The following is a 16,529-nucleotide window of genomic DNA, read 5'->3' on the forward strand; positions in this document are numbered from 1 at the left end:
CAGTGAGTGGCCATAGAAGTGGGAAAATCAGCCTGCCAGTGACAATGTTAAACACAAAACTGTCAATTAAAAGTGAAGTTACACTGTCTTGCCTGTGTGTCATTGGAAGTGTTGATGAATTAGTGCACTTCTGTTGTCCTCATCCTCAACCTCTGCCTCCTCATCTTCACTGTCCACAGGGTCCACTGCTGCCACACGCCCATCTCCAGCCTCATTCTCCTGCAGAAAAGGCACCTGGCGACGTAAGGCAAGGTTGTGCCACATATAGCATGCCACGATGATCTGGCAGACTTTCTTGGGTGAGTAGCACAGGGAACAACCTGTGAGATGGAGGCAACGAAACCTAGCCTTCAGGAGGCCGAATGTCCTCTGTATAATTCTTCTTGTTCGCCCATGTGCCTCATTATAACATTCCTCTGCCCTTGTCCTGGGATTCCTCACAGGGGTCAGTAGCCATGAGAGGTTGGGGTAACCAGAGTCACCTGCAAATATTGAGGGACACCTGTTAGACACACACTAACCCTTAGGGCCCACTCCATACCCATACACCAACATCCACTGACTGGGAACCAGGGTTCACCTATTAGCCACACCCGGTGCCTCTGGAGTTGAGCCATCACATATGGGATGCTGCTATTCCTCAGGATAAAGGCATCATGCACGGACCCAAGATACTTTGCATTGACATGGGAGATGTACTGGTCTGCCAGGCACACTATCTGCACATTCATTGAGTGAAAGCTCTTTCGATTTCTGAACACTTGTTCATTTCTCCGGGGGGAGGGGGGGGGACAAATGCAATATGTGTACCATCAATTGCACCAATAATGTTGAGGATGTGTCCCATTGCATAGAAGTCAGCTTTCACTGTGGCCAAATCCTCCACCTGGGAGGAAATGATATAGCTGCACATGTGTTTAATCAGGGCAGACAACACTGTGGTCAGCACTATTGAGAACATTGGCTGTGACATTCCTGCTGCCAAGCCCACTGTCACTTCGAAGGAGCCAGTTGCCAGGAAATGGAGCACTGATAGCATTTGCACAAGAGGGGCGATCCTGGTGGGGTGACGGATAGCAGATATCAGGTCAGGCGACAATTGGGCACACAGCTCTGTGAGTGTGGCCCTGTCCAGTCTATAGGTGAGGATAATGTACCTGTCCTCCATCGTTGCCAAGTCCACCAGGGGTCTGTACACAGGGGGATGTCTCCATCTCCTATTCATCCGCAGCGGTTGCAATCTATGGGGCAAAACGGTGAGCAGCTGGTCACTATCTCATATTTCCAAACACTACACTTCATTGCATGTTGTGATTGTAACAGTATATTGTTGGATAGGTCCAAATGGTGCTTATGTGAACTGGGATGCAGCTAGGTGCCATGGCCTGCCCCCCCCCTGAAATGGCATCCACCAGTCCTGTATGGAGGGACATGTGGAAGTGAGGTAATTCCGCTGACGTTGTGTGCCGTGCAACTCCTCATTGGTTATCATTAGGCCCTATGGGTTACAGTGGCCAATGGTGATGTAAGCTGGTGGTGATGGTACGCACCGCATGGATCTGACTGCCATTTTTTATCTGTTCACTCACTTGCTACCTGACCTTCAACAGAAGAGGACCTACACTGCAGGTGCTGCTGTGACCTGTGTCTGGAATCGACCATGGCTCGTGTCACTGGGGAAAGAGCCTCTGCCTTCACCGCAGTGGAGTTGGATAGACTGGTGGATGGAATCCTACCCCAGTACCGAATGCTGTATGGGCCTCCAGACCAACAGGTGAGTACACTGTGAGCACGATGCACGGGGCATGAATGCATGGAGTGCTGTGTGTGAAGGCCTTGTGTAGGAGTGGTGGTGGAAGGGCCCTGGGCAGCGTGCTGCATGTATGATTGGCCATGTCTGGTGTAAGGGGATGTGAAGGGCTATGGTGGGCCATGAGTGTAACAGGCAGGACGGTCGGACTAATATCTTTCCCTGTGTCCATTTCCCTGCAGGTCAGCACCCATCAGAAAAAGGGTATATGGTGTGCATCGCCAAGGACGTGCGGACCCGGGGGTCTACGGCAGGTGGAGCACATACTGTCAGAAATGGTGGGAGGACCTGAGACGCTGGTCATGGAAGACGGCGGAGGCCCAGCTGGGGATGGCCTCCTAATGAGGAAGGGGTGCCTGTCGAACCCTGACCGCCTGATGGCCCACATACTGGCGGAGGCCTATCCGGAGCTGGATGGGCGCTTGGGGGCATCACAGCAGCTAAAGGGGGGTGAGTGCAGTGCCCCAATATACTACTTGCGTGTGGTGGGGAGGTATCCGGGTGGGGCATGTGGGCCTGTGGGTGCCCCTAGGCCAGGCCGGACATTGCAGGGTAGGTCCCATGTTGGGAAGGGTCTGATGTAAACTTCCTCCAACCAAGCTAGAAGGTATCCACTACTGGGCAGGGGTCTGTAGGTCTCAGGTATGCTGCAATTGGCGCTAGGTGTCCATGTCCACGGGCTGGTGACTAGCATTGTGACTGGTAGTACATTGCCTAGTGCGTAGGACTGTTCCCTGTGTGTGTGTGTCATGCACACCAACGGTGGTGTTATTGGCGCCATTTACCAAGTGTACCCTTTGTCTCTCCCCCCCCTTTTTGTTTTGTCATCCTGTCCTTATGTACATTAGCATCATCTGGCGGAGGAGCAGAGGCACTGGCGGCAGAGGGAGCTGCATCCCAAAGGTCCCAGGAGGCCGAATCCACCGATAGTGCGAGCACCAGTGGGACCACGGCAGAGACTGGAGTGGACAGTTCGGACAGTGATACCTCCTCCGATGGAAGCTCCCTGGAGGTGGCAGACACCTCTGTGCTCACCCCAACTACAGGTACCGCCGCCACCCCCGTACCAGCACTGCCCTCCCAGCAGGGCCTCAGCGAGTTTCCCGTGCCCACTCACCCAGGAGGGTGGGCAACTCCTTTGCCCCAGCCACCTCAGGCCCTGCCCCAGTTAGCCCTGCTGCCCTGAATGTGGAGGCTATTGACCTCCTGCAATCCATCTCTGTTGGGCAGTCAACCATTGTTAATGCCATCCAGGGTCTGGCAGCCCAAATGCAACAGACAAATGCATTCCTGGGGGGCATTCACACTGGCATGGCAGCCCAACAGAGATCAATCCAGGCTCTGGCCTCCTCTCTGATGGCAGTCATTGTCATTCTAGCCTTCCCCTCCAACTTCCTCTACCCAGTCCCATTCCTCTCAACCCCAACCTATCCCAAGCACACAGGCAGACCAGCATGTACACAAGACAACACACAGGAGTGGTTCAGGCAAACACAAGCACCACACATCATCCCACAGGCACCCACACAAACACCATTGAGATGCAGACATACCAACATCCTCTGCCTCCACTGTGTCCCCCTCCTCCTCCTCGTCCACCTACACTCACACCTGCATGTACTACATCCTCATCTACTTCCACCATCACCATCACGCCTGTCACTACATGCCCCTCACTGGTAGTCACCACCCCCACATCCATGCACACGTCCCCTGAGTCCTCTCCCACTGTGTCTGTGCCCCCTCCTCTCAAATACACAAACGCAAGCACTCAGACACCCAACAGCCATCCACCTCACAACAGCATCCAGCCCATGCACCTGCACCCAAAATCAGCAGACAGAGATCTCCTACAACCACTTCCTATTCCTCTACTCCCAAACTTTCACCCTCTTACCGTCCCACTGTCCCTAAGAAGCTTTTCCTCGCCACTGTTGACCTCTTCCCTACCACTCCCCCTCGTGCTTCACATCAGGCCAGAGTGGTCAGAACCCAGGCAAGCACCTCAGCCAGCCAGTCCACAGCCACAGTAGTGTTGCCAGCTACTCCAGGTGGGAGAGGATACCGGGCACCAGGCAGCCACAGTGAAAGGGTGCCTGCACCAGGTGCTGCAAAGAAGTCTAAGGGGCATCACCAGCTGTGTCAAGGAAGGGCAAGGAGGCACCCCAGCTGGTTCGAGGAAGGGCAAGGAGGCACCCCCAGCTGCTTCAAGGAAGGGCAAGGAGCAATCCCCGACTGCTGACAGGAAGGGCAAGGTGCCTGCACCAGCAGGCGGGAAGGACAGGAGGCCTGGTGGTGGGACTCATTCGGAGCCCCAACCACCAACCATGGTGGTTCAGCCGTCCGAGGCTGCTGGAGAAGGGCTGAAGCCTCCCCCCACCACTGCCAACACCGCCACCAGCACCACTGCCAGCAGCCCCAGTGGACAGCCGTCCGAGGCTGCAAGGGAAGGGCTGGAGCCTCCCCCACCACTGCCAGCACCGTCACCAGCACCACTGCCAGCAGCAGCAGCCCCAGTGGGCAGCCGTACGAGTCTGCAGGGGAAGGGCTGGAGCCTTCCCCCACCACTGAAGCACCACCACCAGCACCACGGCCAGCAGCAGCAGCCCCAGTGGGCAGCGGTCCTAGGCTGCAAGGGAAGGGCTGGAGCCTCCCCCCACTACTGCCAGCACTGCCACCAGGACCACTGCCACCACTGAACAGCTATCACCGCCGGCGGACAGTGTGTAATCCTGCATCCATGGGTTGTTGTGCGGCCTGGCCCCTGCAAATCCTGTGGGTCTGACACACAGGTGAGAGACTGGGACCTTGCGCTCCCCAAAATCTGCATCACAGGGCACAATGCCCCCTCCAGAACCAGTGGAAGAAGCCATCCACTCATCTCATCCTCCCAAGGATGGAGCTCACTGGGCACAATCCCCCTCCAGAACCAGTGGAAGAAGCCATCTACTCACCCCATCCTCCACAGGGTGAAGCTCACTGGGCACAATGCCCCCTCTCGAACCAGTGGAAGAAGCCATCCACTAGACAGACTGTGGCCTTGCACTCCCCAGGACCAAGCAGTGGGCAAACCAATCACTTGAGAGACTGTGGCCTTGCACTCCCCAGGACCAAGCAGTGGGCAAACCACCCACTTTAGAGATTGTGGCCTTGCACTTCCCAGGACCAAGCAGTGCGCAAACCACACACTTGAGAGACTGTGGCCTTGCACTCCCCAGGTAGCGCACAGGGCATGTTGCCCCCTCCAGGTCCAGTGGTGTTGTACCATCTTCCAGCTGAGGTGCCCCCCCATTGCCCGTCCCCCTGAGGTGCCTGTCTTTTTTCGACATGATGCCCCTGCAGTGTTCTCTCCGTGTTGTTGCAGTAGTGAGGTGGGGTCTTGGCCAATGTAGTGTGTCCCGGTGGCCCACAGACATTGGGGACTGGGCAGTATCCCTACATTTGTAAATATGTATATACGTTTGGATTTTGATGCACTTATTCATAGTATTTTATCGTATTACACTCACTCTCTTCAAATCATTTTGTCCTTGCATTATTCCTGAGGTGTACGGGGTAGATATGCTATGTTGCTGCTTCTGGTTGTGTGTATGGTGATGGGGATGGGGGTGTGTGTGTTGCGTGTGTGTGTACTCTCTTTTTCCTCCACCCTCCCTTGTGTGCTAGGCGGAAGTATTCACCATGGTCGTCTTCGCCGGCGTTGGTGTTCATAATGAAGAAGAAGGTAGACGAGCATGGGGAAAACTTGCAACATGGGCTCCATGGCGTGGTTGTTCCCTGAGTCTTCACAGGTGAGTTGTTACCCTTCTGTGCAGTGTTTCCGCCAGACTTTTGATGTTGTTGGTACCGCCCCGGAAAAGGGGGCGGATAGGCCGGTCATAATAGAGTGGGCGGTACATTGTCTTCCGACTGGCTGTTGGTGTTACCGCTGTGGTGCTTGTTGATTCCGCCCTGGCAGTCGGTGTGTTAAAGTGCCTGTCTGTCTAAGCAGTTTCCGCGGTGTGGCCATGATTCCATTTTTGTTACCACCGGCCTGTTGGCGGTATTACCGCCGCTTTATCGCCGACCTCTAGGGTTGTAATGAGGGCCAATATCATTTCCTACAATTAAAACAAATTGAAATTCAATCTTTGCATCAATGTGCTCATGCTGCAGATACATTTGTCACCATCATGATTGTGTTCCTATGAAAAATTTAGATTTATTTCAGTGCCTTCAGGCAAATGAGGTTTTTGAAACCGGGTTTGTTTTGGGGATTGGGTAAAAAAAAAGTTCTGAGAAATTTGACAAGTCTAGTATTGGGCAAATATTTTATATTTACTTCTGGAGAAGTCAACATTATTTGTACATAATTTGTGCTGTGTTATTATTAGATATGTGATTATCATAACAGATTCAGTATTTGTTATTGAATCATAAAAATGCAAGCCTGCCATGTGGATGTGTCCTGGTCTGATGATACTGTTCGAGGAATACATTTTGTATTCAATATTCCGTTTGCAGTCTGTCCAGAATCTGTGGAAAATGTTCTTCCCAAATGCTGACATCATTTTTAACAAAAAAATATTGCGATATCCCTTAATAGTAGATCTTCACAAGATGTTTTTTAAAAAAATGTTAGTGAGGGCTCCTTTCATATACCTATCCATTACCTACGTATGCTTGCTGAATATTTTCATGATTTTGACAAGATTCAACCATAAAAGGTGAGTGATTGTTATCCCTAACTATAATAACATTTTAGAAATATTGCTTTCTAGTTTAAATGTATTTAAAAATGTATATTCCCACAATTTTTGACAATATTCACCTCCACTATATTTTTGTCATTCCTCCTATAAGTATAGGAAGATGATATTTATGCTAACAATATTTTTGAGGATATTTCTATGTGTTGAAATTTTTGTAGTCAATATTTTGTCATGGAACTATCAAAACTTAGGGCATTCAAGTAAACTGACTGAACAGTTAATAAAACATATCTCTTAACAGAAATATCTGGTTTGATTACAAGTGTTTAAAAGCCAAATGAAGAGTGAGTGCCTTTCAAAGAAAGGTATTATAAATGAAAGCTTTAGCAATAGCCCAGGAATTTAAAAATGCTATGCTGGAATATATTATACTCTGACAACTGAAAAGAAAGCCCTAATTCTAAGGAAAAACTGTGTACCTGCGTCAAAAGTGCTAAATGAAAAAAACTTGGAGGCTTGTTAATAACTGTAATCTGACAACTGCTAGTCAATTGGGATGTTCTGTTCCCAAATCAGGTTGGATGAGAACCATCAAGGGCAGTTCACCCAGATGGTACTACTTATACGGGATGCCTCCCAGACAGTTGGAAATATAATGCTATTGTACAAGTTCACAGGAGACTCCATGTGCCTAATTTAACAAACTTTTCTTGTACAGATCTCACTAGGGAAAATATTTGGAAAAAATGTTTCAAATAGATTATCTCAATGGAGTGAGTGAAGAAATATAGGAACTTATCCAGACTTTGGAGTATGTATTGTACTACATAAAGGTGTTTGATTAACATACTTAATTGCCTTGACAGAGTGCCCATCCTCCGAACTGAGAGTAGTGCGCTGACCCGGTGTACAACTCTAGCCATTGACATGAACTGCCATCAAGGCGGTTCCTGTCTCTGACTTAAAAGTTTGATGGGGGACTCTGTCAAACACCACAACTGTCCGTCAAACTTCTACCAAGTTTTTATTTCTTTAAACCAAAATCTGAAAACTGATGACCCCCATGCCATGGGAGTTTTTTCTCATTGTGTGGAGGGGGGTCAATAACACATGTTTTACTGTCCCTTACCGTCAAGTGTTTCATAGTGGTGAGGGAGAGTAAAAACTGCCCATTCGACTTCCCACTCTGAATAGAGCAGGCAGTGAAATGCCAAACCTTTGAATGCTCTTTATCAATTGAGTCATTGGGAGAGTATGATAGGGAATGAGATAGAGTGGTCTCTATCGCTGATATACTTAAGGTCATATTGGCTGTGAATCAGATGGGCTTTAAGTTTGGTGGAGAGTGTACTCTTGCCATTCTCCTGATTACTGATCAATGTTACTGCCACATGTCAGCGCCTCTTGTTGATCCCAAACTCGGTAAAGGTTTTGGGGAACTTTCTGGGCTTTGTTAACCTCTTTCACTTATGGAGCATCAGATGAGTGACATTGAGATGGGGGTTGTGGTTTGATAGTGTTCACTTGTATTTTTTCCATGTCTAATACTATGCTCTTGATGTTCTAGTTAGGCTACCTGTGCCAGCAGTGAGTGCGGACCTTTTAACACCTCTAAGAATGAAAACAGTTGTGTACTGACCTGAAAAGCTGATAGACAAGTCATCCAACTCCACTGTGTTTCTCTTTTATCCCCATCTCTGTTATCCCCTCACAAGATATTTTCCACTTCTCAGCCAGCAACTATTATTTGTTAGAGATTGATGGACACCATCACAACCTGTCCCTTTCACCTCTCCCACAGCCATTCTGAGTCATGATACATTGATCATAAATGTGACCCCTTTTATAATATTTTGTACATCTTGGGCATTATAAGTGTTCTGGCATACAGAAGTCTTCCTTGACATACTGTGGGCTTTTGGGCATTATAATGACATTCACATAAGTTGGTAGTTTAGAATCTTATGTACATTTTAGACATTATGGTGATCATCTTTGGCATATCATTGGGAGACAAGCCTGGATTATGGTCCTGGCATATTATGGCCTTCCAGGGGATATTGTAAGCATTATTAGTATTATGGCTGCATTTGAATGAACAACATTTATGACAATGACATATTATGCACATTTAAAACATTAGGGTATACCTCATGGAAGACGTTCCGCTTTAGAATATTATGGGCTTGTTATTCATGGGAATTATACTACTTCTGGTGTAAGATGGCCACCCATGGTTTCTGATGGGACCCTGTTCTAAGATGGGTGGTGGGATGGAAAGATCTCCTGCATGGTGATGGGTGTGCACCCCTGCCCTGAATGCCCTAGCTGCATGGACATCTGTTTGCCTGGTACCAAATTTCAGTAATGGGCTGTGAGAAAGTAGCCTCTTTCTAGCATGGTTACCCCCACTTTTGGCCTGTTTGTGAGTGTGTTTTTACTGTGTCACTGGGATTCCGATAGCCAGGACCCCAGTGCTCATAGATAAAACCCTATATGTCAGTGCGTTTTGGCTGTCTCACTGGGATCCTGCTAGCCAGGACCCCAGTCCTCATAGTTTGTGGCCTATTGCGTATGCCTGTGTAGTGCCTGTGTCACTGAGGCTCTGCTAACCAGAACATCAGTGCTTATGCTCTCTATGTTTTTAAATTTGTCACTGAAGGCCAGTGACTTCATTTACCAATTTCAATTGGCATAGTGGACCCCCCTTATGAGTCCCTAGTATATGGTACCTAGGTACCCAGGGCACTGGGGTTCCAGGAGATCCATATGGGCTGCAGCATTTCTTTTGCCACCCATAGGGAGGTAAGACAAACCCTTACACAGGCCTGCCATTGCAGCCTGCGTGAAATAACGCACACGTTATTTCACAGCCATTTTCACTGGACTTAAGTAATTTATAAGTCACCTATATGTCTAACCTTCACTTGCTGAAGGTTAGGTGCAAAGTTACAAAGTGTGAGGGCACCCTGGCACTAGCAAAGGTGCCTTCACATAGTTCAGGGCCATTTCCCTGGACTTTGTGAGTGCGGGGACACCATTACACGTGTGCACTACATATAGGTCAATACCTATTTGTAGCTTCACAATGGTAACTCCGAATGTGGCCATGTAACTAGTCTAAGATCATGGAATTGTCCCCCGATTCCAAATCTGGTATTGGGGAGCCAATTCCATGCATATTGGCGGCTCCACCATGGACCCCCAGTACTGCCAAACCAGCTCTCTGAGGCTTGCACTGTAGCTACAGCTGCTGCCACCTCACAGACAGGGTTCTGCCCTCCTGGGGTCTGGGCAGCCCAGTCCCAGGAAGGCAGAACAAAGCATTTCCTCTGAGAGCAGGGTGTTACACCCTCTCCCTTTGGAAATAGGTGTTACAGGCTTCGGAGGGGTAGCCTCCCACAGCCTCTGGAAATGCTTTGAAGGGCACAGATGGTGCCCTCCTTGCATAAACCAGTCTACACTGGTTCAGGGACCCCTTCTCCCCTGCTCTGGAGAAAAACTGGACAAAGGAAAGGGGATTGACCACTCCACTGTCCATCACAACCCCAGGGGTGGTGCCCAGAGCTCCTCCAGTGTGTCTCAGACTTCAGCCATCTTGCTTTGCAAGGTGTGGGGGCACTCTGGAGGGCTCAGAGTGGACAGTGCCAGCAGGTGACGTGAGAGACCCCTCCTGATAGGTCCATACCTGATAAGGTAGCCAATCCCCCTCTCAGGGCTATTTAGAGTCTCTCTTGTGGGTTCTCTTTAGATTCTGCTTGCAAGTTTCCTTCAGGAATCCTCTGCAACAACTTCAGTATCCTCTGACCTCGGATCAACCACTGCCTGCTCCAAGAAACGCTGTAACTGCAACAAAGTGTCTACAAGAGACACTTTTCTTCAGCAACCTCAGCTCCAAGTCAGCAACTGCAACAGTTTCCATGGTGTGCATGCTCTGGGGACTCCCTGTCTTCATCCTGCACCAGAAGGACCGAATAAATCTCCTGTGGAGTGACAGAGTCACTCCCCTGCTCCAAGCAGGCACCTTCCAAGGTGACAACCTGTACCCTGGGACTCCTCTCACAGTGATGCGCATGCTCCTAAGGACACAGAGGGTGGACATAGTTTTTTATAGACTGCCCTGAGGTCCTGCTGATGCATTTTGGAGGAGGTAAGACCTTGCCTTCCCCTTAGAACGATGGTACCCCGGTCCCTTGTATCTTCCTTGCCTCCTGAGGCCTCTGGGCACTCTTTGAAAAATTCCTTTATGCTCAGTCTGGCCCAGGTCCCCAGCACTCCACCCTGTGATGCTCAACTCACTGAGCTGTTCTCCGGTGGGGTGGGACCTTCTTTTGTTGTGCTGCATCAACTGTGTTTTGCCCCTCCTTTGAACCCGGATCCTGTGGATTCTGGGGGTGCTGGCTGGCATCCTGAGGGCTCTCTAAAGTGCTAAGAGCTCCCTCTTCCTCCTCACACAGAGATGAAGCCCCCGGTCCCTCCCGGGTCCATCCAGCACCATTTTAATGAAAAATGCAGTTTTGCCATAGCCAAGGCTTGTTCGCATCTTCCAACACGAAATCTCATCTGCAACCATCTTCACACGGTCGGACATCTTTGCACCTGCTGGCATCTTCCTAGGGTGCATATCTGCAGTCTTCAACTAACCAGGGACTCTTCTTTTGTACCCTCTTCTGGGTTGGCAGGTGTTCCTGTCCTTCCTGGAACTTCTTTTGACTTCTGGACTTGGTCCCCTTCCTTTGCAGGTCTTCAGGCCCAATAAGCCAGCAGTTGTTCTTTACAGACTTGGTTGGCTGCTGCAAATCCCAAAAGCGAGGGGTAGTGTGTCCTAAGGAAACTTGCAGTACCTTACTCCTGCTTTTCTGGGCTATGGGGTGGGGTAATTTACTTACCTTTACTGTATTCTTACTCTCTCAGCGATTCCGCACACACTACACTTGTCTAGGGGGGAATTTACAATTCACATTTCACTTTTTTAGTATATGGTTTGTGTTGCCCCTAGACCTATTTTCTCCCATTACATTCTATCGCATTTCCTACTGTTTGCATTGTTCTGACTATTTACTTGTCTAATTTAGGTGTCTAGTGTATAAATTGTGTATAATACTTACCTCCAGAAGGAATATTGTCTCTAAGATATTTTTGGTACTGTGTCACCCAAATAAATACCTTTATTTTTATTAGCACTGAGTATTGTCTTTACTTGTGTATAAGTACTGTGTAACTATAAGTGGTATTGCCTGAACTTTCCATGTCTCCTAGTTCAGCCTAAGCTACTCTGCTATAGCTACCTCTATCAGCCTAAGATTCTAGAACACTACTACATTCACTAACAAGGGATAACTGGACCTGGTGTAAGGTGTAAGTACCAAAGGTACCCACTACAAACCAGGCCAGCCTCCTACATGGGCAAACACAGATCATGCATTTGCCCCACAAGCTAGGCCTGTCCCATGGTGATGCAGCATTATTAGAGAGAGAGTGGTACATTAAGTACTACTCTCAGAGTGGTAGAGAGCTACTGCTCTTACCAGGAGTTAAGTGACAAGAGCACTGTGGTGGCTGTATAACCGTGTTGTGTTTAGTTGGGATAAGTAGTGTCAACAGGCATTTTTACCTGTGCCATTGGAGTGGTGCCCATGGGCTGTGTACATAACTCACTCTTGACCTGCATGGATTTTGTGTAGAAGTGGGCAGTGCATGATACTTGTGTGTGTATGCTGGGGTGTGTGTACCTGTTGATGGTGTATAACAAGAACGTCTGTGGGTTCCATTTTGGTTAGTGGAGGTGATGATAGCAACCCCCGGAAAGGAGATGTGGAATGCAGAAATTCTTGAGGGCTGGAAAAACACACACTGGAGGAAGGGGAGCAGAGCGTCCTCTGTGTACACCAAAAGTCTCTTTAGTTCTGGAATATTTACTAGTCAATGGGGACTGGGCTCATTATCGGGATGATGGTAGGGCTGATAAGGTTGGCATAAGGTTGGTATTGTAAGTCAAGGGAATCACGAAAGAGGTGAAAACTTTGACCTTTGAAACTTTTATGCGGTATAGTTCAGAGAAGGCTGACAGACAGGTGTGATACCTGGTTACTCTCTTGGCCTGTGTTGTTGTGTAAATCAGAATTGGAGCCTCTTCTGTTGCTGTATGTTGTAACTTTGACTAAGTACAGGGCAGAGAACAGAGCTCTGGAAAGAGTTGACACCAAAAACATGAATTTCAAAGAGTCAGAGAGGGTGAGGGGCCATCACCCAGGAAACCAAGATAACTTACCATGTGCATGGAGCACTCGCCTTCTGTGTGCCTGTCAAGGTTAGTGTGCACTGTGAGGAGGAGGAGAGAGCCTGGCCAGCAGGGATCCTGGTGAGTTGATCAAAGTGAGCAGTGTGTGAGGTGACTGATCTAGTCAGCTTCGGTGTTGCTAGAGTCATCTACAACCCCCATCAGAGCTGCTATGGAGTTGTGGACTGTTGCCTGGTACAGCAGACAGTGTTGACACTTTTACCCGTGTGCAGGACTCATTCATGGTAGAGGGCAGGTCATTGGTAATGTTGGGACAATGTCCTGTGAAACTGTGTTACAACTGATAGTCAGGTGCTCGAAGGGTGGGCCGTGGCCAAGTTACCCTGGACCCATAGTAAATAGGGACTTGGAAGAGCAGGAGTAAAATTCCACTACCTCCATGTTTGTGCATAGTGACCTCTGCTTGCCTCGTGGCCCTCTCAAAGGGTTCTGACAATAGGTTTTTCTAAAATTTGGTGGTCACGACTGGTAAATGACAGGTATCAATGCGACGCAGTTGCAGTAGATGTATGTGTGAGGCAGAATCTTCTGTATCAGGCAGTAGTAAATGTGAGTACTTGATAACAATGACAAGCTAATATTTAGTAAGCAAACACAAAAATGTAGTGAATGAAAAACTTCTAGTTGGGGCACAAAGATAGTTTTAAGAAGTAGCAAGTCTTGGTTTGGAGGAATTTAGTTTATTTGCCCAAAATGAAAAGCAGATTTTGAGGGCCAAATCGTGTAATTTCAGAAAATGTCAAACTAATGTTTGGCTGCAAAATCATTAATTAAACATTATGTAGTAAAGCAAAATGCTGATTTGAAGAACTGGTTATGATGATGTGATTTACTTGGTGCCAGATGGCGGTTGCTACTGTGGCATGTGGAACAACTTGTCATCTATATAAATATAACTTTTATGACAGTTTAATCACTAGTGCTCAGGCTTAAACCTGTAAAGCTGTTGTCATCATACACCAATGTTAGCAGTCTAAACGGGAATGGTGTCTGTGATCTGAGTTGCAGCTCTCGTGCATGAGCCTGTAAGTTCCATCTAACCCGAGGGCTAGCCCTTCTACATAGTGACTGAAGTTATGGGATCTGTTACTTTTCTTTTCCTAACAGTGTTTCCTCCAAAAAGATTCTAAGTAATGAACAGTACGACTGGAAACGTACTTGGAAGAGACAGCATAGAAAAAAGAAAGGTAGTAGAAAGGAGATAAAATGCTGTTTATACCTTGAATATTATTAGTGGCCACAGAAAAATTATATCAGCATTATGTGAACTACCTTTAAAACATATGTGCTGTAGAGGAGTGTCCAGGACATGTAAGTGCAGATGTACAGCATTTCCCTGAGTGACTCCAGCTGCACTGTTTGGTATCCTGACGTTTTTGGCCCATCACACATGATAATCGTGCATTTGTGCTGAATCCTAGGCTTTGTAAGTGGCCATAAGACCCAGGGCGTCAGTTTGTGGTCCAGAGGCGCATACGAAATGCACTCTGTAGTCGAGATGGGGCTACCGTACACATCCTAGGACACATACATTAGGCATGTGCGCAGAGTACCTTTTCTTATTGATAATACCAAGCAGATCTTGTTTCCTGTTTAGTTATGAATGTGGTGCCTACAGGTCCCACTGAAGTAAAGTTTCACCTGAATGTATTGCCCAGACCCTATGATGATATGCCTTTGTGCCTGTCATGTTGGTTGTATGTAATAAACTTTTAAAATATTGACTACATTAAATTTGAGCAGTACCATTGATACTTCTACAAATTTATCATTTTAAGCCTTAACTGCTGAGGCTTTTTCGTCCCAGTGTTGAGCACTTTTTGGCTATTAAGGGTAGTTAGCGCTGAGGCCTCTATGACTATTTTTCTACATAAAGTATCCACAACAAATTTGCCTCCTTTTTTCCAACATCCTTGGGATTCTTAAAGTACCCAGGGTATGTGGGTTTGTGGGTTTCCTCAGAAGGGACCTAGAAAATAGCTGTGATATAGCTACATTTTGTGTTCTTTGGGAAAAACAGAAATATGTCTCTGCAAACAAGTGTCTGGTTTGTTTTCTAAAAATTGCATCAACTAAAGGTTTGCTCTGCTAAAATCACCATCTCCATCTTCTCAGCTTTGAGGAACATGCAAAGCTGTATAGAAAAAACAATTTTCTTACCACAGGTTTGGGCATTTTTCTAAGAGATACATCATGTTTGTGAATTTATGTACATTCAACGTACTTCCAGTTTGTGGTGGAAACAGGTGTGAAAACATGGGTGATGCCACAAGTCTATACATTTCAGAAAAGTTGACAAAGTTCTGAATTCAGCATTTTTACAACATTTTCATTTGTAACTTCTTGTCACAAATGGCTTATTTACAAAGGTAATACACCAGTACACCCCCTAGACTCTTCTTGTAATGGGGATATATTAGGTTTGGCCAAGGTGCCAAGAACCAACTACTGAGTTGCACCTTACAATGGTTTTTCATTGTGTACCAAGTGTAGAGCAATTAACATGGTAAACATGGTAAAATATAAAGAGTGAAAAGTGGGTAGGACAAAAATCTATGTTTTTCTGAAATGTACACTAGATGCCAAGTTGAGGAGCAATGATTATTTGTAAATCTCTGAATGTGTGGGTACCGGTAGGTGGGGTTTCTTCCTTCTTAATTTAATACTGTATTCAGATAGTATGAGTTCAGTTTTCATACATGACTACTGTTCAAAACAAAATAAATTATTGTGTGCAGTCAGTGGCGGCCGGCAGCTTTAGGAGGGAGGGGGTGGGCGAGAAGCACCCACACACACTCATTCTTTCACACACAGACACGCACACATGCACGCACATCCATTAACAACACTCATAACATTCAAACATGTATGCACGCACCAAACATTCATTTTAAAAGTTCACACACAGTCATTCTTTCACACACACACGCACGCACATCCATTAACAACACTCATACCATTCAAACATGCACGCACGCACCACACATTTATATTAAAACATCACACACACTCACTCATTCTTTCACACACGCACGCACGCACGCACATCCATTAACACTCATAACATTCAAACATGCACGCATGCACCAAACATTCATTTTAAAACATCACACACACACACACTTACCTTCACCCTCGAGGTCCCAGGAGGGTTGGGACTGCTGCCTTCCCTCATTGGCTGACCTAAGAGTGAAGGCAGCAGTCTCTGCCTCGTCATAGAGTGGGAAGGGGTCAGTGAGACTGCTGACCCCACCCTACTCTGTGACGAAGTGTCACTGATTGACACTCGCCCTGGGCGCTTCAGGGCTTAAACCTGAAGCGCCCAGGGTGAGTGTCAATGGGTGATGCTTTCCTCATCACCCAGAGGAGGGCCTCGAGGCACCTTTGCTGAGCCGAGGAGGTCACGCCCATAGGAGCTGCGACCTCCTCAGCCCAGCAAAGTTCAGCTCAGGCAGCCAGGAGTCTGCGCAAATCGTGCATGTCTCACTCCTGGCTGTCTGAGCTGAAAATGAAGATTGTCTGTCAGGCTGACCTTTGTTCAGCCTGAAAGACACTCTTCATGAGGGGCAGAAGGTGGGGGGGGCGTGGCCCCTCCGCCCTAAAGGGCGGGCCGCACCTGTTTGCAGTATTAAACTCTATGGTGTAACTAGGGTTTTCTCTGTGGATCTCCTAGTGTTTCTGAATTCTCCAGTAACTCTTTTCTTCCCTGCTTCTCTTTTACAGGTTT

Source organism: Pleurodeles waltl, chromosome 12 (assembly GCF_031143425.1).
Source record: "Pleurodeles waltl isolate 20211129_DDA chromosome 12, aPleWal1.hap1.20221129, whole genome shotgun sequence".
Taxonomy (NCBI): Eukaryota; Metazoa; Chordata; class Amphibia; order Caudata; family Salamandridae; genus Pleurodeles; species Pleurodeles waltl.